Source organism: Pongo abelii, chromosome 3 (genome assembly GCF_028885655.2).
Source record: "Pongo abelii isolate AG06213 chromosome 3, NHGRI_mPonAbe1-v2.0_pri, whole genome shotgun sequence".
In the NCBI taxonomy this organism is placed as follows: Eukaryota; Metazoa; Chordata; class Mammalia; order Primates; family Hominidae; genus Pongo; species Pongo abelii.
Genome location: NC_071988.2, coordinates 17837369 through 17862156, shown reverse-complemented (window position 1 = coordinate 17862156; position 24788 = coordinate 17837369). Strand labels below are relative to the sequence as shown.

General features: G+C 35.7%; 1 long non-coding RNA gene across 2 annotated transcripts in view; it reads right to left on the bottom strand.

Moving 5' to 3' along the window:
- The window catches only part of LOC129058838 (uncharacterized), a 37827-nt gene extending 14199 nt beyond the window's left edge, over nucleotides 1–23628 (bottom strand). Inside the window, exons 1-3 of one of the 2 annotated variants that reach the window (XR_008524252.2) lie at nucleotides 23428–23628; nucleotides 17035–17154; nucleotides 4575–4686 (exon numbers count right to left, since the gene is read on the bottom strand). This is a non-coding gene — a long non-coding RNA (uncharacterized LOC129058838). Of the gene's footprint in view, nucleotides 1–4574; nucleotides 4687–17034; nucleotides 17155–23427 lie in introns of those variants that run through there. The other variant, XR_008524251.2, reaches the window with a different exon arrangement.
- Between the last annotated feature and the right edge of the window lie 1160 nt (nucleotides 23629–24788).

The window sequence follows — 24788 nt, the reverse complement described above, 5'->3', positions numbered from 1 at the left end:
AGCAGTTTCACTAAAATAAATACTAACTTTTGAAGTAGTTGCTGACGTTTTAGCAGCTTTGTGTCATCTGTTTTTTTATGTACCCAGTCATATCAGTATGGTTTCATGGTTAACGATAAATGTCAAAAAAGAATTTGTGAAAATTAACTGTTTTCCAACATCTTTCTTAAATAACAGGAATACAGCATTTAAATTTTCATTAAATATGTGCTTTTGCTTCCTAGTGCTCATTGTTTCCAAAACAGCTCATTGCTAAATGAAAAAAACATGACAAAATAATAAAATAAATATATGTACAATAAATGACAAAACCACAAGAGCAGATTGTTCAGACTACTTTAAATATGATCTATGGCAATTCTGCTCAGCTGCTATTTCCTGCACATATTTTATGCACATCTAATCCCAAATTACCCATGTTTCTTATAACTCACTGACTGGTGGCCTGGAGCTTTCTGTCTCACAGACCACAGTATAAGCCATGACACAACTGGTTAGTATCACCATAATGACAAATGGGAGTTAGCTCTCCCTAGCTTCAGGCATCAGAGCATACCTAGTTTTATCAACCAGTGCTCTGCCTTGGATTTAGATAGTACCAGGAGAAAAGAAGATCTAACTACATATTGAAGATAAAATTCTGTTTATTGCACATGCATTATTATGGCAAAAGATGAAAGTACAAAGGAAGAAATTCTTTTTCTCTCAGCCCAGATGATTTAAGTGTAACTATTAATACCAATATAAATTAAAAGGAAAAAGTTTGAATAAATCCCCAACAGAAGAGGCTGGCAGTACAAATGTAAGCACATACCATATCAAGGAAATGTGAATATATGGTCACTCTATGTATCTATCTATGTATCTGTGTGTCCATCCATCTATCTATCTATCTATATATCTATCTATCTATCTACCTGTCTATCTACATCACCACTCATTATCCATCTCCAGTTTATGAATAAAGAAGCATAAGACTATCTTGGAGCTATCTGGGGAGGTTTCGTCATGCTAGTAGAAGGTACTCCCCTGTTGTCTCTTTTTTTTCTAACACCATTTCTTCAGTTACCCCCGGTCCAAACTAAACTGAAGATAACAACAGAGTGCCTCTTAGAGAGATTGCTGTGCTTATCAGAAGGGACACTGACATCAAGTTTTATTTGCTGAGTTATACAATTTTAAAGGTGAACCTTGTTCTGCTACTAGATGAGAGCATGTTGAGTATTTTCTTTGCAAAATTTGCCTAGTAGTTTTGGTTATATAAGAAAATTGATGTCTGAACTGCCCTTTGGACACAAATTTTAAATTCTGGCTGAAATGCTTGGAACTGCACTGCAAAGAGAGCTAAGACAGCCTGGACTAAATAAACAAAAACTCAAGTTTTATCAAAACGTAAAGAAAGCTGAGCTAGAGTTTTCTTAAAATAATATAACCAAAAAGTTCTGTCTTCCAGTTTTGGGGCCTCAGTAGGAAGATAAATAGCCAAGGGGATTGAATAAATAAAAAATTGAAGTCTTAGTGTTAAGCTTTACTGTACTTTAGAAAATTCCTAGAAATAAAAGTCTGCTTACATATGTAAGTGACCAGATAAGCTATAGGACCTAGTTCAAGTATTACACTGGAAAGGGGAGGCATGATGAAGGAAAGAAAGAAAGAAGCAAATTGCTTTCTGCTTGCCCACCTAAGCGTAGCACTTTCAATATACTAGAGATAGACATACAATGTGTTGAAAAGTATTTAGGATATGCTATCAAAATTTTTTTTTTTAATTTGAGTACAGAGGTAGGAAAGGCCATTTTATCTTGAAATCATCATAGACATTTAGGTTGTTTCCACATTTTGGCTAATGTGAATAATGCTGCCATGAACATGGGAATGCAGATATCTCTTTGAGATCCTGATTTCAATTCTTTTTGAAATATATCCAGAAATGGGATTGCTGTATTATCTGGTACTTCTATTTTTAATTTTTGAGGAATTTACATACTGTTTTTCATAGAGACTGCACAATTTTACATTACCACCAACAATATACAAGGGTTCCTATTTCTCCATATCTTGCCAACACTTATCTTGTGTTTGAGTCTGTGTGTGTGTGTGTTTGTAACAGACGTCCTAACAGGTATGAGATGATATCTTATTGTGGTTTTGATTTCCATTTTTCTGATTTTCTGAGTTTATTTGTGTTGCCGTAAAAAGATATCTGAGGCTGGGTAATTTATAAAGAGAAAACTTTATTTGGCTCATGATTTTTCAGGTTATACAAGAAGCACTGCATCAGCATCTGCTTTTGTTGAGGGCTTCAGGAAACTTCCCCTTCATGACAGAAAGCAAAGGGGAGCTGGCATTTAGTGATCACATAGGGAGAAGTGAGACAGAGGAGAGGAAGGTGCCATCCTCCTTTTTTTTTTTTTTTTTTAGAAGGAATCTTGCTCTGTTGCCCAGGCTGGAGTGCAATGGCGTGATCTCAGCTCACTGCAACCTCTGCTGCCCAGGTTCAAGTGATCCTACTGCCTCAGCCTCCCGAGTAGCTGGGATTACAGGCATGCGCCACCATGCCCAGCTAATTTTGTATTTTTAGTAGAGACGGGGTTTCTCCATGTTGGTCAGGCTGGTCTCAAACTCCCGATCTCAGGTTATCTGCCTGCCTTGGCCTCCCAAAGTGCTGGGACTACAGGCATGAGCCACCACGCCCAGCAGCCATCCTCTTTTTAACAATCAGTTATTGTGGGAACTAATAGAGTGAGAAGACATTCATGAAGGATCCTTCCTATGACTCAAATACCTCCCACCAGGCCCCACCTCCAACACTGGGGATCAAATTTCAACAGAGACGTAGAAGTGACAAACACAAAGTATATCATTCTTTTCCTTACCTCCAAATCTCATTCATGTCCTTCTTGCACTGCAAAATACAACCATTTCTCCTCAATATTCCCCCCAAATCTTAACTTGTTCTAGCACTAAATCAAAAGTCCAAAGTCTAAAGTCTTATCTGAAACTCAAAGCAAGTTCCTTCTAGCTATGCATCTGTAAAATCAAAACCAAATTATTTACTTTCACAATACAATGGTGGTACAGGCATTGGGTAAACAATCCTATTCCAAAAGAGAGAAATTGGCCAAAAGAAAGGGGTAACAGGCTCTACATATGTGTGGAATTTAGCAGGGCAGATGTTAAAACTTAAAGCTCCAAAATTGCCTCCCATGAGTCCATGTTCTGCATTCTGGGTGCACTGGTGCTAGCAGTGGGCCCCTAAAACCTCAAGCAGTCCTTTTAATGGCTTTTCTGGTTACATCCCACATGGCTGCTTTTACAAGCTAGAGCCAATGCCTGTAGCTTTTCCAGATTGAGGGTTCAAGTTGCCACTGGCTCTACCATGCTGGGACCTACAGGGCAGTGGCCCCATTCCCACTGCTCCAATAGGCAGTGCCCCCGTGGGGAGCAGCCATACTGCATCACTGACTTTTTCCTTGGCACTGATTTAAAACAGTCTCGTTGCTGGGGCTCCACCCTGTGGCAAGCATCTCTTTGGGCACCCAAGCTTTCAGGCACATCCTCTAAAATCTAGATGGAAGTTTCCAAGCCTCCATGGCTCTTGCATTCTGTGTGCCTATGGGCTTAGCACCACTTGAAATCTTACAAGGCTCATTTGCCTTCACCTTCAGTCCAAGAGCAGAAGTCCAAGCAGTATCTGAGTCCTTTGGAGCTGTGGCTAAAACTGAACCTGCGGAGATTTGGTAGCAGCATCCCAAGGCAGCACAGGGCAGTGTGCTGGGCCTAGTTCCCAAAACCATTCTGTCCTCCTAGACCTCCAGGACTGTGATAGAAGGACAGCCTCAAAGATTTCTGAAATGCCTTCAAGGGCCTTTTCCCCATTGTTGTGACTAATAGCACCTGGATCTCTTTTAGTCATGCCAACTCTCTAACAAGAGGTTGCTCTGTAGCTCCCTTGTATTCCTCATCTGAAAATTATCTTTTCTTCTCAATCACATGACCAGGTGGCAAATTTTCCAAGTTTTAATGTTCTCTTCCTCTTTTAATTGTAAGTTCCAACTTTAGGTCATTTCTTTGCTCCCATATCTAATTATGGGTTATTAGAAGCCACCACATAACATCTTGAATGCTTTGCTGCTTAGAAATTTTTTCAGCCAGATACGCTGAATCATCACTCTTAAGTTCAGCCTTCCACAAAGTCCTAGGACATGGACACAATGCATGCAGTCAAGTCCTTTGCTACATCATAACAAGGGTGACCTATGCTCCCAATAAGTTTCTCATTTCTATCTGAGACCTCCTCAGCATGGCCTTTACTATCCATATTACAATCAGCATTTTGGTAACAGCCACTTACCTGGCCTTTAATAAAATCCAAACATTCCCTCACCTTTCTGTCTTCTTCTGAGCCTTCCAAATTTTCCAACCTCTGCCCATCACCCAGTTCCAAATCTGCTGCCACAATTTCAGGTATCTTTATAGCTACATCCCCTCCTCCAAACTGATTTTATTTCTTAATCCATTTGTGTCACTAAAGGAATAACTGAGGCTGGATAATTTATAAAGAAAAAAATTTTGTTTGGTCATAGCTCTGCAGGTTGTACAAAAAAGCATGGTATTAGCATCCACTTCTGATGTGAGGGCTTCAGGAAGTTTTCAGTTTTCATGGCAAAGCATGAAGGGAAGCTGCTGTGTAGAGAACATATAACAAGTGAGAGAGACGAAAAGGAGGTGCCAGTCTCTTTTACCATGAGAATGGCACCAAAGCCATTCATGCGATCCAAATACCTCCCACCAGGCCCCACCTCCAACATCGAGGATCGACTTTCAACATGAGGTTTTGAAGGGACACATATTTAAACTGTGTCACCAATGATATACCTCTTGATTATTTGTATATCTTCTTTGAAGAAATGTCTATTCAAGGCCTTGACCCATTTTTCTATTGGGTTATTTGGGTTTTTTGCAATTGAGTTGTAAGAGTTCCTTATATTTTTGGCTAGTAAATCTTTATCAGATACATGGCTTACATATGCTTTCTTCTTTTCTATATATTGCCTTTTCATTCTGTTGATTGTTTCCTTGCTGTGCAGAAGTTTTTAGTTGACTGGAAGAATGGATAAAGAAAATGTGATATTTGCATACAGTGGAATATAATTCAACTGTAAAAAAGAAGGAAATTCCACCATATGTGACAAGATTGATGAACCTACAGGACATTTTGCTAAGTGAAATAAACCAATCAGAGGAGGACAAATAGTGCATGATCCCACTTATATGAGGAATCATATATAAAATATTCAATCTCATAAACACAGAGAGTAGAATGCTGGTTACCAGAGGCTACAGGGAGAGGGAAATTGACAGTTGCTGTTTAGTTAGTATTGGATTAGTTTCGCAAGATGTAAAAGGTTCTGTAGATGAGTTGTACAACAATGTGAGTATGCTTAACATTACTTAACTGTACACATAAAAATGCTTATGGTAGCAAATTTCTCATTATATGAAGTTTATCACAATTAAAAACAATCTAAACAGTACTTAGCAAAGTGCATATTTTCTCTTTGCTGTTCATTATCAATTATATTTTAGAAAGACTTAATCCTTAGACCAACTGAAATCAGTTCTATGAACATCTACTGTTCATAACAAGAGTGACTGAATGTTCTTTTTTCTTTTCCTCATGTTAGCCTTGACTTAGTGGCAAAAGTCTTACACATACCTGTTCAGCAGTTGTGATGAACACCTGTATTAAATTTATCATTCTACCACAAACAGAATTCTTCAGTCAAGAATACTCTTTATGTTTGACAAAACTCCATGTTTGAATGCTTGATGATTGTACTATTCATAAGCACAGGATGTAATTGTGGACATAACTTACTCTGGAACTCCTGCTTATGATAAACTAATTTTAATTTGTCCTCATTTATTTTTGTTGCTTGGCTCATAATTTTCATTTGGGAACATGTAAAATCACATGCATTTTAGTTTACAAAAGAAGTGTGACATTTCCCCCCTTTGATATATAAACATTTATTAATATTTGAATGGAGCTTTTAAAAGTCAACCAGATTTAATTTGAAACTTAAGAATAAAAGATTTGTACTTAGATTAAATTTTCTCTAAGGCACCTGTGTCTTTCCTTTATTGATCATTATGTCACACAAGGAAGTTGTGCTAATTCATTGTGTTGCTATTTTAGTTAATATTTATCCGAATTTATTCATTCAAAGATACACCAGATTCCAGGCATGGGTCAGCACACTGAACTTCTTTCTTTGGTGTGCTTTTTAGACAGAATTTTCCTGAAAATCAGAACAAAAATCTTCTCAATTTCAAGTTATTTAAATGGATTGTTTTGCACTCAATTTAGGCAGAGACCTAAAAAACCTAGCTGCATTTCAGATTGCGGTTCAAGACTACCCAGGATTTTATAACAAAACCAATTCACAGTTTTTAACCATTCTCCTACATAGAAAGGATAAGATGTTTAGGAGTTAGAGATGCAGGAGAAATTTTAGAGAAATCCAGTAGGTGGTAGAAATCACACTGTCCCTGGGAGGAAATAGATGGGAGTTCAAATCTAGGCTTTAGATGGAAACTTAGGAGTTATTTGTTCTGGAAACTTGTGAAGCAAAGTAGACTCACTCTGCCTCTTGCCTGGAAAATCTAGAGGGTGAGAGTGAGGCTGATTATAGAGGCCTTTTGAAATGCACCACAGCAACAGCTGTTTGGGAAGTAATTGCCTAGTCTATAAGACAGGCCCAAAGTGACTAGTTCCTATGAATTGATTGTAGAGTACACATGAGAGAGTAAACTGTAATAAGAGAGATTTATTCTCTCATGTGTGGACAAGCAAGGAATCTCGGAAAAGAAAATACGGATTGTATTTTCTTGTACTTACAAGCTTGGGTAGAAGTTATAATTGATAAGGCAATAAGGTTGACACACTTGTTCATTTAAAGAATTAGATCACATTGATGGGAAAAGTTCTCATAGAAACCCAGAAACTTCTCAATGAGTTTATTCATCAACTTTAGACATCTTCTAGACCCAGAGAGCATCCAAACCAACTCCTTCACCACATTTTTTGGAATGAATTTTCCTGACCCTGTACCACTCTTTTCTCCAGTGCTGAAAACTTACCAAGCTCCATTGGTCAGAAATCTGTCAGCAAGGTGAGGGAGAAAGTACAAATGTGATTGCAGTGGAAAGAGATGCAATCTATTAAACCCCATTCCTAACCCTGCAAGAAATCAGCTTGAATCAGGCTCTGGCTACAAGTGGAATGGGAAAATTTACCTTCAAACTAAGTTTTAAGATTTTCATTATTATACTATAGTGGGCATATTAATGATTGAATTGAGACTATTTTGTGGACAGAAGTTACCAAGAACTCCACATTATCTAAGAGTGAGCAGAAGATTCATGGGCCTTGACTTAATTTTTTTATTCAGATTGATAGGGAGAACCAGTTGTATATATTGAGTTTGAATGAAAAGCAGGGTGTGGGGAATACATGTTATTGTTCTTGTTGTTGTTATTGATGTCTTACTTATTTAACATAATAGTTTTATTTTCCTTATCAACTTTCATGCGGCAAATACATGCTTGTTAACAAATCTATAATTTGTACAAACCAGTCAGGTCTTTGTCTTCTTAAAGTTATTCTGCATACCCAAAGGGCTATGGCTACTGAAAAAGTGGGCTCAATATCATCAAGATCATATTTGCTGTCATCCTTGCTCTAGCGGCTCAATTTCTTTTAAATCTGCCTTTGCCTCCTGCCATATGCATAGAATTTTTCTCTTCAAGATCACTCATGGCTTCACTTACTAATTGTTAAATCCAATGGAAAATGTCCAAGCTTTAACACACTTAAACTCTCCCTTCTTGCATACATCTTTCTTCACATCTTTTGTGACAAGTCTTCAAGTTGGACTTACCTTATAAAAATTCAAGTTCTGCAGTGTGACTTTCTGAGTTTGAAACCAATTGCATAGAGCAGTGTGCCTTGGGAAGATCATTTATTCTCCCTAAGTCTTCTTTTCCTCTTGTAAAGTGAGATAATACATATATATGCACAGTGTCTATTATGTCATAAGCACTTAACAAATGCTAACTCTCCTTTATCATTTTTATTGTCAGGATCATCTAGTCTTCCCTCCTGTCTCTATCTTGAATGTAACCCTTTATGCCAGATGAAGTAATTATTTTTATTTCCTAGAGTTATGTCTTTGGCTCTCTTCTTACCTCTTTTTAGTCCTTCATTTCCTATGTAAAGACTGACATTATGAACACTGTGGTCACAGATTCCTTCTTTTCCATCATTCCCCATCTAATTTGTCACTGAACTCTGTAAATTCTGCCAGCCAAATATTGCTCAAATCAGTCAACACTTTCTCATTGATATTTTTACAGTTAGGAGTAAAATAAAGAGTTCTGGCCAAAGCACATATAGTTTTTCATGATTTAGCTCCTACCTATCTCTTCTCTCACCATTCTTTCCCCTTTAACCTTAAGTATCAACCATATTTAATTATTTTCTGTTTCCTCAATGCACCAGATTTTCTGTTCCTTTCTTGGCTTTGACTAATGCATCCTCTCTGCCGGTACTGTGACACTTAATTTTAAATTTGATCTAAAATAAATACAAACAAGCTGGGTGCCCCCTGTCTTATTCCATCCTCTCAACAGCCCCATCCTATTTATAGAAAAGAGGTTCAGATAGGTTAAGTAACTTACAACTGGTCCCTCAGCTGGAAATTTTCAGAGACAAGTCTGAAATTATTTAGGGTCTAAATTAAAGTTGGTTAATATTGAATCTCAAGACACAAATTGTTATTTATCTGATAAGGATGTTGAAATATTCAATATTTTGAGTAACTTCTCCAATATTGGATAGGTGGTTGATGAAGGAAAGATGTAAAATTACTTTTTAAAATTTACTTAGTTGCTTTCTTTAGGTCTTTAGACAAAATGAAAAATAAATCATTATGACACATAGTGACCACAACTTTGACCAAACAGTTTTCCTAACCGAGTTTCTGAACTTGCCCTTTTCCTCTCTGCTATGGGTTGAATGTTGTCCTCTTAAAAACTCATGCTGAAACTTAATCCCCCGTGTAGCAGTAATGAGAGGTGGGACCTTTAAGAAGTGATTGGGTCATGAGGGCTAGAGCCCTCATGATGGAATTAATCCATTCATGGATTGATGGATTAATGTGTTAATTAATTAATGGGTTATCAGAGGAGTGGAACAGATGGCTTTGTAAAAAGAGAAAGAAGCCTGAGACAGCATGCTCAGCCCTTTCATCACCCAATGCAACAGAAAAGAACTAAGATTCTCTGTCCCTCGCCAATGCTCTTTTTTTCATATCTGAAAAAAATGCTATATCTTCCTCTATCAGCACTTTGTGACCTAGTTTATGATGATTTGCATCCTTTCTAAAATCATATATTTCTAATGTACATGATCTGGGCTGGAAACTTAATCTTATGTGACTTCAACTGTTTCTTTTTTCATCTTTTTATATCAATTATTTTTACTAAGGTATACATTATAGAGTAAAATTCATGCTTTTTCTACTAAAATTTGCTGAGTTTTGCAAATGCATGCAGTCATGTAACGAACACCAAAATAAAAAAGCTTTGTTAACCCCTCAAATTTCCCCATTTTCCTTTGTAATAATTCTTCCCACATACCCCAACTTCTGACAAAAATCGATCCATTTCTGTGTCTATAGTTTGGTATTTTCCAGAATGCTATTTTCATAGAATCACAGTTAATAGTTTTTGGGAATTGGTTTCATTCACATATCATAATGTATTTCAAATTTGTCCACTTTGTTGTGTCTGCTAGCAGTTTATTTCTTTCTATTGTGAGGTAGTATACTATAGTTGATATGCCATAGTTTATTTAGCCATTCACTTGTTAATGGACAGTTCAGTTATTTTCAGCTTATGTCTACTATAAATAAATATTTGCTATAAATATTTACCTATGATTTTTTTTCATTAAGCAACATATTTGTTTTTCCTAGATAAATCCCTGGGAATGGAAATGCTCTTAAGTGAGTATTTAACTTCCTAAGACATTACCAACCTGTTTTCCTGAGTTAATGTACATTTTGCATTCTCAATAGAAAATGTTTAAGAGTGCCAGTTGCTCTGCCTCCTCACAAATACACTGATATTGTTTGGCTCCATGTCCCCACCCAAATCTCATGTTGAATTGTAATTCACAATGTTGGCAGAGGGATCAGGTGGGAGGTGATTGGATCATGGGGGCAGATTTCTCCCTTGCTGTTCACATTATAGTGAGTGAGTTCTCAGGAGCCCCAGTTGTTTAAAACTGTGTAGCACTTCCCCTTTCTTTTTCTCTCCTGCTGGCCGGTGAATATGTGTTTACTTCCTCTTTGCCCTTCTGCCATGATTGTAAGTTTTCTGAGGCCTCCCTAGCCATGCCTCCTGTACAGCCTGCAGAACTGAGTCAATTGAGTCAATTAAAACTCTTTTCCTCATAAATTACCCAGTCTCACATAGTCATTTACAGCAGTGTGAAAACAAACAAATACACACACTGTATTGTTAGTTATTAAAATTTTTGTGATGCCAATAGTAGTATTTCATCTTAATTTTAATTTGTATTTCCCTAATGACTAATGAGGTTTAGCATCCCTATAAGTGCTTATTTTCCATCCATACACCTTCTTGGGCAAATTTTCAGTTTGAAATTTTTTTCAATTATTTATTGGATTATTTGTTTTGTTATCATTGAGATTTGGGTGTTCTTTATTTATTCTGGATATAATGCCCTTCTTAGATATGTGAAATAAAATGTTTTCTTTCAGTCCATTGCTTGCTTGTGTTTTTACTTTTTTAAGAGTATATTTCAGAAGGCAGAAGCTCTAAAATTCTTAATGTTGATGAAATCCAATATATCATGATTTCTATTATTGATTGTGTTTCTGGAGTCTAACCAAAGAAATCGTTTCCTATCTCAAGATCACAAAGATTTTTCCTATATTATCCTTTGAAGATTTTATACCTTTGGGTTTTATTTTTAGGCACAAGATCTGTTTTGAGGCCAAGAATCAAGGTTTTGTTTGTTTGTTTATATGGATATCCAATTGTTCTGGCATTATTTGTTGAAACGATGATAGTTTCCACACTAGGAATTACCTTTACTCCTTTAGTTTTACCTTTACTCAAAGGAGTTACCTTTACTCCTTTGTTAAAACTTTATTGATCATATACCTATGTGTCTACTTCTGGACTCTCTATTCTGTTCCTTTAGTTTATGTATCTATAATTCTGACAGTACCAACTTGCTTTGAATAGTGTAGCTATAAAATAAATCTTAGATAGTGGCAGTATGCCATGTTTTTCAAAATGTTTAAGGTATTCTAATTCTGTTGCCTTTCCATATAAACTTTAAAATCAAATTGATAATTTTTTATAAAGATTTGCTGCTAGAATTTTAATGTAAATTTTGAGTTGAGGCTAAAGGTTAGTTTGAAAATAATTGGCATCTTATAAACATTTTTCCAATTCATGAAAAGCCTTCCAATTCATGAAAATGATATATCTCCATTCATTTAAATATGTGCAGAATTTACACATAATTCATTATGTTTTTGATGCTATTGTAAATGATGATTCATTTCAAAATAGCTAATTTTAAAAATGTATATTATTTTTAATTGACCACCTCTAATTTTATTTTGGCCTGAGATTGAAGGCTGCATTGCTGGCTTCCCCACTTTTGAGGTTTGGGGGCTCAGACTGGCTTCCTTACTTCTCAGCTTGTAGAAGGCGTATCTTGGGATTTCACCTTGTAATTGTGTGTCAGTTCTCCTTAATAAAGTCCCCTTTATACGTATATATATACATACATATAGCCTATTAGTTCTGTCCCCTTAGAGAACCCTGACTAATACAATATGGTATTTCTATTTTTATTTATTCACTTTTTTTGAGGAAACTCCACACTATTTTCATAATGGTTGTAAAACTTTGCATCATCACCAACAGTGTACAAGCATTCCCTATTCTCTACATCCTCACCAACAGTTGTTATCTTTCATCTTTCTGATAAAATCCACTCTAACCAGTGTGAGGTGAGATCTCACTGTGGTTTTAATTTGCATTTTCCTAATGATTAAGGATGCTGAGCATTTTAAAACGAACTGTTTTGTCATTTGTTTATCTTCTTTTGAGAAGTGCCTATTTAGATTTTTTTGCTCAATTTTAAAATCTGGTTATTTGTTTTCTTGCTATTGAGATGTGCAAGTTTCTTATATATTTTTGATACTAAGCCCTTATCAGATGAATGTTGTGCATGTATTTTTTCCCACTTTCTGGGTTGCCTTTCACTTCATTAATTGTTTCTATTCCTGTGCAGAAGCTTTTCAGTTTGATGCAATCATATATGTCTATTTTTGCTTTTTTCCTAGGCTGGCAGGGTCATATCCAAAAAATCCTCTCCCAGACCAATGTCATGTATTTTTTTCCTATGTTTTATTCTACTAGTTTTACAGTTTCAGGTGTTATGATATATGTTTAATGCATTTGAAGTTGATTTTTGTGCTCGAATTAAGATAAAGGTCTAATTTCCTTCTTCTGCATGTGGCTAACCAGTTTTCACTGCACCATTCATTGAAGAGACTATCCTTTTCCCATTGTGTGTTCTTGGCACCTTTGTCAAAAATCAACACTGAAAATAAATATGTGGATTTATCTGGGCTCTTCTTCTTGTTCTGTTCCTTGAACAATCTGTTTTTATGCCAGTGCCATGCTATTTTGATCATAATTGCTTTGTAATATACTTTGAAGTCAGATAGTGTGATGTCTATAGTTTTGCTCTTTTAGTCCAAGATTGTTTGGCCATTTCTAGTTGTTTGTTGTTTCATAAAAATATAGGAAATAGTTTTCTATTTGTGTGAAAAAATAACATTGGAATTTGATAGAAAGTGATCCGTACATTGCTTTGGAAAATATAAAATTTTAAGATTACTAATTTTTGCAATTCATGAGCATTAGGTATCTTTCCATTTACTTTGTTTTCTTCAATTTCTTTTTATCAATGTTTTATAATTTTTTTAAATATACAAGTCTTTCACCCTCTTAATTAAATTTACAACTAAGTATTTCTCTTTTTTGCTATTGTAAATGGGATTTTTAAAATTTTTATTTAAATAGTTTTGGGGGAACATGTGATTTTTGGTTACATGGATAAGTTCTTTAGTGGTGATTTCTGAGATTTGGATGCACCCATCACCCGAGCAGTGTAGACTGAACCCAATGTGTAGACTTTTACCCCTCATTCCTCTCTCTCCCTCCCCGCAAAGTCCCCAAAGTTTATTATATAATCCTTATACATTTGTGTCCTCATTGCTTAGCTCCTACTTATAAGTAAAAACATACAATATTTGGTTTTTAATACCTGAGTTACTTCACTTAGAATAATAATGGTCTCCAACTCCATCCAGGTTGCTGCAAATGCCATTATTTCATTCCTTTTTATGGCTGAGTAGTATTCCATGGTGTATATATACCAAACTTTCTTTATCCACTCATTGGTTGATGGGCATTTAGGCTGGTTCCATATTTTTGCAGTTGCAAATTGTGCTGCTATAAACATGCATGTGTAAGTGTCTTTTTCATATAATGACTTCTTTCCCTTTGGGTAGATACCCAGTAGTGAGATTTTTGGTTCAAATGGTAATTCTGCTTTTAGTTATTTAAGAAATCTCCATATTGTTTTCCACAGTGGTTGTACTAGTTTACATTCCAACTAGAAGTGTAAAAGTGTTACCTTTTACAACATCCACACCAACATGTATTTTTTTTTTGAATTTTAAATTATGGCCATTCTTGCAGAAATTAGGTGGTATCTCATTGTGGTTTTAATTTACATTTCCCTGATAATTAGTTATGTTGAGCATTTTTTTTTTATGTTTGTAGGTCATTCGTATAATTTCTTTTGAGAATTGTCTATTCATGTCCTTTGCCTACTTTTTGATGGGAATCTTAGTTTTTTTTCTTGCTGATTTAAGTTTCTTGTAGATTCTGGATATTAGTCCTTTGTCAGATGCATAGTTTGCAAAGATTTATCTCCCACTCTGTGGATTGTCTGTTTACTCTGCTGATTATTTCTTTGGCTATGCAAAGCTATTTCAGTTTAATTAGGTCCCATCTATTTATTTTTGTTTTTGGGTTCTTGGTCATGAACTCTTTGCCTAAGCCAGTGTCTAGAAGAGTTTTTCCAATGTTATCTTCTGGAAGTTTTATGGTTTCAGGTCTTAGATTCAAGTATTTTATCCATCTTGAGTTGATTTTCTTTATAAGGTGAGAGATGAGGATGCAGTTTCATACTTCTGCATGTGGTTTGAAAATTATCCCAGCACCGTTTGTTGAATAGGGTGTTCTTTCCCCAGTTTAGTTTTGTTTGCTTTGTCAAAGATCAGTTGGCTATAAGTATTTGGTTTTATTTCTGGGTTCTCTATTCTATTCTATTGGTCTATGTGCCTATTTTTATACAAGTACCACTCTGTTTTGTAACTATAACCTTGTAGTATAGTTTGAAATCAGGTAATATGGTGCTTCCAGATTTGTTCTTTTTGTTTAGTCTTGCATTGGCTGTGCGGGCTCTTTTTTGGTTTCATATGAATTTTAGTATGGTTTTTTCCTACTTTTGTGAAGAGTGATGATAATATTTTGATAGGAATTGCATTAAATTTATAGATTGCTTTTGGCAGTATGGTAATTTTTACAATATCGATTCTACCCATCCATGGGGTCTCTGGAATCACTACTCAACCACGTTTGCTTCCCATCCTATGGTAGTCTTAAGTAAAGCACCAAGGCTTGGTACATTAGCCGATTAGCACCTGGGGGTACAGATGCTCCCTTTGTGGATAATCACCCTCCAGCCCTTGCCTTTTTGCCCAGAGAAGGGTTAAAGAGTGCATCACAGCTTGACTGGTTTCAAGATTGACAGCTAGGGCCATGTGAGGTCAGATTCTCCCTTTTCAGGTAGTTATCTGCCTGACCCAATCTCCTGGCCTTGAGAAGTTTCAAGGATAGCACTGAGGCTGAAGGTGAAAACCATCCAGGAATTCAACCCTGGGAGACCAATTAACCATGTTTGCTTCAGAGTAGTTCTATTTGCAGAAAAAATGTAAACCAACCAACCATCCCTACAGTGGCCCCTGTGAGCGCCATTCTCACTTTTTGTTTCTAACTGAAACCCGGTGGTCTAGCCCTACCAATACCCCCAATGTTTCTTATGGGGCTACACAAGAGAGTGTCTCCTGCAAGAAGTCTTCGAATGATGGAGATGATGAATGTTTGCCTCCAATTCTCTTTTCCCTCTGTAAAAATGATGATTCCTAGGAATCCTCTGTGTGTGGCATTGGGCCAGTTGGGAGATAAATAACATAATCAAAGTGAAACAACTCCTCTTACTCTTTGTGTACAGCTGTTCTCAGTTCTGCAATCCAAGAAGTTGTCTCAGCCCCACTTTCATGTTCTGGAATATTCGCAGGGGTATTCTTGCATGTGGATAGTTACTAGCTGTATTTTTGTGAAGAGGACTGGACCCAGAGAATTCTTATTTTACCATCTTCCAAAATAGTTAATTTTTGTTATAGAGAAATAAAATGATTTTTTGTATATTGACTTTGCACCCTGCAAACTTTCTAAACTTATTTATTAGTTCTAATAGTTTTTTTGTAGATTATTTGGTGTTTTCTAAATAGATAATTACATTGCCTAATAATACAGACAGTTTTAGATCTTTTATTCCTGTTGGTATAGATTTTCTTTTTTTTTTTCTTGCCTCAGTAAACTGTCTAAAACATCAAGTGTGACATTTATAGGAGTGGTAAGAGTGTACATAATTGTCTTGTTTTCTATCTTTTTGGCAAGTGTTTGTTTTTCTATCATTAATAAGTTAGGTATCTTTTTGTGCAGATGTTCTTTATCAGGTTAAGAAAGTTCTCTTCTGTTCCTCTTTTGCTGAGAATTTTTATAATGAATGGATGTTGAATTTTGTTAATTTCATTTTCTTTTGTATATTCTGAGAGGATCAAGTGATTTTTCTCTAAATTGTTGATGTAATAAATTATCCTGATTAAATGCCATATGCTGAAAAAAAATCACATTCCCAGGATTAGTTGTACTTGGTCATGAGATATTAAGTCTATATTTTTTACAAATTAAATATATTTGATTTGTGAAAATCAAATTCTCAACCTGGAAAGATTTACCATAGGGCAGAATATTCTGTTCAATATTTAAATCAGTGAAACAAAGCAATAGAAGGCAAGGTGTTAATAATAAGTATGTTAATAATAAGTAGCCAGACTCAAAATGATACTAAAGCAATGGATAGGGTTCTTGTAAGTTCCTTTATTAGGATCAAAAACACACAGTATGTGTTTAAAGTATGTATTTATTTTAAAGAAAAAAAACCTTGGGATATTCTTTTCATGGTAAACCTAATATGCAATGATATGTTATAAACTTCAACTTAACATTCTGTTAGTCTTATACTGCATTAATGGAAGTACAAAAAGTGAAAATGTTATAAGTGACAATCTTGCTATGTGACTCTTAAAACCCATCTTTCCTCCATTCAGAGCACAACAATTTATATATCTATTTACATGTATATATGTACACACACATATATACTAAAAATTTAAAGTCTTATTCTATTTGGTGTTAAGGGTTAACTTTAAGTATTTTAAAAATCTTGTGAAATTATATGTATTTCAAAAGTAAAAACACTAGAAAATACCTAATCATTAAAAATTAAATTAGTACATACTATTTTACATAAATTACATTAAATGGAGTAAAACTTAAAATGGGAATTATTCAGAGGAGAATAACAAAGAGTTTAAAGAGAAGAGAAATAATATCAAAAAGGAACTAGGAAGGAATTGGTGATGTTTCCCAATACTGAATAATTTTTAGTTTGAAAGTGGTATGTATTTTTTTAAGAGTTAAAAGTCAGAGCCTTACCTGGTAGTAAAGTGTTCTCTCTGGAAGTGGTGACGTCCTCATCACTGCAGTTTCAAGCTTAGAATATATGGACATTTCCCAAGAATGATGTAGACATACTTCAAGCTTACAGGTGAGAATCTGAAAAAAGAGAATAACACTAGCACACAAATGATCCATAAGCTATATTTTATCTTATTCATCTGGACAATAGACAATAAAATGGAAATGATTGTGCTCTGTTCTCTCAATTTCCTTGGCAACAGTGAGCTCAGTATCCTCCCAGAGGGAAAAATTGTATTCTCCAATGAGAAGGGTAGAACTACTTTAAGGGCTCTTATGGGTCAAAAATGCCCTTGCAAGAGGTGTGAATTTGCTTTTGACCTGTATGATAGTAAGAGGTAGGTGAGGGAGGCTTAAGAGGAGGCTCTAGGGTCAAATGAACCAAAGGAAATAGGATGCTCGCCCCACTGCTCTGTGAGTGGCATCATGACTGGCATATGTGTGAGCTTCATTATCAAATCAGAGCCCCAAATCATCTCAATAACCCCCTCTTCTATTCCATTCTTTTCAGACTAGAGCCCATGTTGAAAGCAAAGTGCTTTAATAGACTGAAAACAGCAAGAAAAGTTAAACGGGTCACACTTCTGTGAGAATGTGGGCTATGAAAAACATGCAAGATGGCATATGTTCTAGGAGAATCCCTTAGATTGCCTTGAAGCCATATGGAGAACCAAAACTCATAGTCACACAATTAAAAAACTTGCATTTATCAGATCACCACCTGTCTTGTGGCTCTGTCTGAGTCTACTGCTTTCCTACTTCTGCCAGCATAAGTTTATGTTACACAATCTAATGAGTGTCTTTCCTATTCATGTCCTGTTTGGGCACAGGTTTGTTTGTCTTTTTAAACTTGTATTCCCTCTTAAAGTTGAAATCTTTAAGGGTTTCCCCCAGCTCTACTAGATGTCTAGCGACATCTAAGAATGTGCTGTAATTTTATGGTGACCCATGTTTCCTTGGCACTGGTTGGCATATACAAACAGAAATGGTAGAGGAGGAAGGGAGCAAGTGTTTCGTTATGCTATTTATGAAGAAACTTTATGAAGCTTCTTTTTTCCTCTTGGCTAATAGGAAAATAGGTGCTTTGTAAATCTTCAGACTTGCTGTAAGCTTCATGTTTAATGAGGTAAGGGATATTCAATAGTTTTTCTAAGCACAGCACAGCTGGAATAAAATAGCCTAAGTGTTAGCAATTTGCATGCTCTATATACAATTGGTGATATTTTTACTGAGTATTTAAACAATTCACTTAAGGCAAACGGATTGAAACACAAAGATATACAGACACACTCATTGGTTCCCAAGTGTTTTTTGGTCCTTATAGTTATCCGCATAAGCCTTCTAACAAGACAGAAATCCTGTTTGACTGAACTACCTCATTTTAGCAAAGACACCACATCACTATGTAGTCCTTATTTTAGAGGCTTTGGCACAATTCCTTTATCTTTCCTCCCTTCTCTCTGCATCTGAAAAATGAAAATCCTAAATAGTGTTTAATCTCTCTTAAAATCAATTTAATTGAGTAAACCTTTTTGTGCTAGATCCTGCAGGAGTTGCATTTTTAATTCTGCTTTTGAGGAAATCACACTGTTTTAGAAGGGAAGAAAATAAGCAAATAATTACTACATGTTGACAAATGGCCACAGAAGAGGGAGGGTTCTATGCATCTGAAAGTCATGGAAATTTTCACAGATGATTTATGTTGAAGTCATATTTTTGAAGAATGAATGAAAATGTTTTCTGATTGAAAGGTAAAGATATTGCAAGGGAGAGACTTGGGTTTTGCCTGTTTGGGAATCCACAAGCAGCTCAACTTGGCTGTCAGATAAATAAAGCATTGCTTTCGGTGAGTAGGGTGAGGTATTACTACAAGGAAGACTGGACAGATGGATCGGGGGAGATCAAGAAGGTCTAACATTCAATGCTAAGAAGTGTGGGCTTTATTCTGCAGAGAATTGGAGGCCTTTGTTGGATTTTAATCAGAAGAACAGTTTGATTAGATTTGATTTTAGAAAGTTTCATGGAGTCTAGATTACATTAAGACAAAACCAGAGACTGGAGAATCACTCAAGATACTACTGAAGATTGAGGCAAAAAATAATTAGGGTTTGAACTAAAGTGGGAGTGAAAAGAAAGGGGAGAACTAGAGAGATATTTCTGCAAAACTCAGTGATTAGATATTGTGGCAGAAGGTGAGAGAGCATAGAGGGTTAGGATTCAAGGGAAAGAAGGAGTTGAGGATGACATCATAATTTCAAGCATCTCTTATTTTGATTCTTTCTCTTCAGAAATATTGTCCTTCTGTCCTTGCTACTCAAAGTGAGGCCCATGTATGTACTGGAAATATGGGCATCACCAGGAAGTGTATTGAAAGTGAAAATTATTGGGTTCTTTTACAGAACTGCTGGTGGCAAAGTTCAAGAATATTGCTCTCCCTGTGATTCCTATGCATACTAAAGAGTCAAAGAAGTGCATGAGAAGCATTGTTATATGTGATTAAAACTAATATTCTATACATCCCTCCCATGAAAATGCTTCCTTTTCTCCCCAACATCTCAACTTCTACTTTGCTCCTGCCTGAAAGCTAAACAAAAGTACCCTGTAAGAGTAGTGTCAAAATTTGGAAATGAGCATCTTTTTTTCCAAAACTAAATTTGAGGCTCATTAAATTGTCGAGATGTTTCACAACCCACTTAGTGTAGTTCCAATATGGTATGTGCCTGCTTGTTATTGCATTAGACAAAAACACTTACAAAGAATGGACACCACAGTACTTGAACTTATGTCTATTTTCTCTTTACAGTTCTCATCTTGATACTACCAATGACAGCAGTGTCCCACTGTGATACCCTTTATTACAAATGCCTTCATTGTAAATAGTGCAGAAAAAGAGAATTTAAACTTACAATGCAATAGTGAAAGGATAGAAAACCTTCTTCTTAATTAGGCTCTTGCATTTGAAAAACTCCATTCTTTTCATGAGAGAAAATACTTCAGACTGAACATCAGGAAAAAAAGAAAGATGGTATATAAGAATTGAGACTAGAAGATTGACAGACTAAAGGGAATATCCAATTTGTTGCATTTCTGAATAGAGTTTTGTAGTGTTCCACCCTAGATTGTTTCACACTATCTACTGTTCTTTTTGTCTTTTCTCTCCTACAGTTGTAGTTTCTGGCGTTGTAATTTTCTCAATTCATGTCCTCCCTTTCAATTTATTATTCTCTTATGTTTTGAATGAGATGTACTCTTAAAGGAGTATACTACTTTTCCCTTCAAAGAAGCAAAATGAAATGAAGATGCCTGCAAGCAGAAAGGAAACAAGGAAAAAAGCAAGGAAGGTGACACTTAGAAAAAAAAAAAAAAGATAATGGAAGTCCGCTATTGGGCTCTTACATAAACAAGTAGGAGTGAGGCAGTGCTAAGAATGCAATAGACAAAAAGACAGAGCAATAACCTCCACTTAGCATCTTTGAAAAAAAAATTGTGCCCTTTCTGCTACTATGAAGAAACAACTGGACCACCCAGGAGAGGTAAGAAGAGATGAGGCTCCCTATTTCTTTCACCAGAAAAACACATAAAGACATTGCAGAAATTTCTTCCAAATTATATAAATGGTTTTATGCTGAGACTGCTTCTAAGCATAGATTTTTGAAAACTCTCCATCAAATTAGTGCTGCCTCCTTCTAATCAGGTCCTGGAAGTATCACTTTACCCCATAGATACTGCCAGTGATTGACATGGCTTGGAATATTTTCTTTGAGGATGGTCTTAAGGATCACATTTATTTTTCTCTTGCTCTGCAGTGTTTTGGTTTGTTTGAATGGATAGGGTGCATTTATTTTGTTTATTCTTAAAACTGGCTGTTACCATGATGTGGTATGCAGAGCCCACGGTTAAATTCTTAGCATATGGCCCAGAAAGAGGCACTCTTAGAGCCAGCACACGACTCTCTGATACTCATAGAATCAGAGAGAGAAGGTTAAGGCTGACTTCATCAACGACTGCTGCTACTAGGGCACCTTGTGTTTCAGTCCCAACTCAAGAGTTTATTTGTGGGATGTGCGGCTCCCATGACTCAATACCAGGTTTCCCTGGCTTTCCAAGTGTCTCTGAGATAGCTGCCTAATCAGTCTTCCAAGTCATATGCAAGTTGGAAGGGATATGAAGTGAATAGAATATGTCTATGTACTGTCAAGTAAATAGGCCCAAGGTGTGTGGTAGCATGGTATTTCTGGTTCAGTATTGTGTGTGCCTTTTTTTGGTTGTTGCCATACCATATTTTTATCATTAAAAATATAACTTTAACTTTTTAATTGACATTTAATAATTATTCATATTTATGGGATACATAGTGATGTTGTGATACACATATAGTAATCAGATTAAAGTAATTAGCGTATCCATCATCTCAAATATTTATTATTTCTTTGCCTTTCAAACATATAATATCCTCTTTCTAGCTATTTGAAACTGTATAATACATTCTTAACTACACTCATCTTACAGTGCCATAAGACACAATAATTAATTCTATTAGGTTAGTGCAAAAGTAATTGCTGTTTTTGCCATTATAGTGACAAAAGCCACAATTACTTTTGCACCAACCTAATATCTAGTTGTAATTTTATATACTTGTTTTTTAATCTATTTCTATTGCTCTTGCAGTTAGTTAAATCGACCCTAGAATCCAGAAGCAGGTTGGTCATCATTCCTCAGTTTTAGTGGTAGTGTATTTTTAATCATGTTCCCCTACTCTTTATCAGTAATTATTTGAAGTGTATACAAGCTTTATACATGCAGATTTGTCTTTCCTTATGCTAAGATATATACAATACCCTTTTTTTTTATTTTAAGGAAGTAGGCCATACTAAATATTGTTCTGTCTCTTCCTTAGTCTAAGCAAAATAAGTAGGAGTAACAGAAGTACTTTCTTTTTTTCAATTTGGTTTTTACTTTTGTTGAATCTTCCTTTGGTTGTGATGGCAAGCTCTGCAAAGAATAGTATATTTCCACGGGTTGGGGACTGTCATGGAGGTTTCCATATGTGTACAAGAAAGCTACCTCACCCATGGTCCTTCTGTTTTATTCCACCTGAGCTGAGAGGGGACTGTGCTGCACCCTGCATGTCGGAGTGGCATGCAGAGCCTCCATCTGGGGGTGGAAACCAAGGCTCTCCTGAGTCTGGATAGAGTTTAGAAGGATAGTCTGCTTGTTAATCTGGTAGGCAAATCAGGACATTCTAAGAAATCAGAACCATATGGACAGGGATATGGAAAACTTTAACAACATGTAATGCTCAAAGAAACATTAGACGGTATTGAAATTCAGTGTGTGAATGACAAGGATAAGTGTACCAAATACAGCACACAAATGCAAAGTGCTGGTGCAGACTGTAAAGACCTGGACCAGGGTTTCTGAAAGCATAGTCTGTGGACCAGTTTTTCAAAATTACCTGGACTAATAGCTGAAAATGTAGATTCCCAAGCTCCCCCTCCAGACTAATGAAATCAAGTCTCAGATTGGGGCTTTAAGAGCTACTCTAATGATTTTGAAGTAAACTAAATTTGAAAAACAGGTTGTTATCCATCTCAGAGTTTTAAAAGGTTACATTCATCCATATAATGCTTTTCAGGTTACTTTATATTAGATAAATATTATATTAACTTTATATATGTATTTTATAAGTAGTTAAATATCAGACTATGGAGAGGCTATAAAAATAAAAATGTATTTGAATTTCCTTTAAAGAAGGAGCATTCCTAAACCTGTTTATAAGCTGAAAAGTTTAATTATTTCCTTTCAGTCATTTTGTTTCAGATGAATAGATCAGTGGAATTCAACAGCTGTTAAAACACAGTCAATTTCCTGATCATTATCAATTGGACTTGCATACTTCAGATTCAAAACCTTTTACTTTTTCTCATCCCGTATCTCCAAGTTCAGTCAATTTTTAATATAAAATCTCTCTCTAATAGATATTGAATTTTTCATGCCATCATCTTAACCGAAACCATTATTACATTATTCCTGAAAAGCTTCTTACCTGCTTATAACATATCCAAAATTCCACAATATTTCCATCATTCCAATTAATTTTTAAGGAGACCTATATTATACCCAATCTGATAAAGCCGGAAGCTGATATAGGGTATAACAATTAAACTGAAAAAAAAGTGCGTAGACATGATTATCATGCTTCCAGAAAACATAGAAGGTATCATTGAAAATCTATTATAATTAATAATGGAGGTCAGTAAGTTACCCAGTAGCAAAATATATAAAAATCCATAGCCTTCCTATATAACAGAAAAATAAGTTAGAAGAGATAATGAAAAGAACATCACTCACAATGTCATCATCTTTAAGGTGCCTGAGTAGTGTTATGATCCTTGCAGAGGCTGAGTGATCTATTCCCCAATCCCTTGAGGAAATGTTATGAAACAGTCCCAGAGCCACGTTTCTTGAGTTCAGATTCCAACTGCCACTTACTAGCTATACAACTGTAACATAAATAAGCCTGTGCCTAAGATTTCTCATTTCTAAAATGAAATAGTTTTTGTAATAAAATCTTATGAGAACTATATGTGTTTTATATGGATAAATATAGGTTATGACTCAATAATGGTATAATATTATGGGCTATGACTATTGCTATGGTTTTAATGTGTCCCCCAAATTTCGAGTGTTGAAAACTTAATCTCCCAAATCATATGTTGATTGCAGAGGGGCCTTTGGGAGTTAATTAGGATTAGATAAGGTAATCAGGTTGAGGCTCCCATGATGGGACTGGTGGTTTTATAAGGAGAAGAAGAGAGACCAGAGCTGGCATGTGTGCTCTTGACCTCTCACCATGTGATGCCGTCTACCATGTTGCAACACAGCAAGAAGGCCCTCACCAGATGATAGCTCTAAGCTCTTGGAAGTCTCACCTTCAAAAATTTTAAGAAGTAAATTTATTTTCTTTATAAAGTACTCAGTCTCAGGTGTTTAGTTATAGCAACAGAAAATCAACTAAAATACCTATATAATATTACTATACCAGCAATTCACTTAGAATGGTGTCTGGCACAAATGGGAAACACTGTATAAATCTTTGTGGTGATTATGTGGCATATGATTTAATGAAATGACATTGGTCTTGTGCCAACAGCTCATTACACAGCCTAACTTCAGAAATATTAGAATTGAGCCTGATGCCTGTTAAGACTCTTTCCAATCTTGAGATCTATCATTCATTGAATTTTTAATTTGACATTTTAATTTCTCACCTTCCATATGGCTGATATGGTTTGACTGTGTCTCCACCCAAATCTCAACTTAAATTGTATTTCCCAGAATTCCCACAAAATTGTATTTCCCAGAAATCCCTCTGGAAGGACCCAGGGGGAGGTAATTGAATCATGGGGGCTGGTCTTTCCCATGCTATTCTCATGACAGTGAATAAATCTCACGAGATCTGATGAGTTTATCAGGTGTTTCTGCTTTTGCTTCTTCCTCATTCTGTCTTGCTACCACCATGTAAGAAGTGTCTTTTTCCCTCCGCAATGATTATGGGACCTCCCCAGCCATGTGGAACTGTAAGTCAAATTAAACTTCCTTTTCTTCCCAGTCATGTGTATGTCTTTATCAGTAGTGTAAAAATGAACTAATACATTGGTTTCTGTTAGTTTGAAGACTGGGGGTGTGGTATATGTGTATTTGTATTCTCT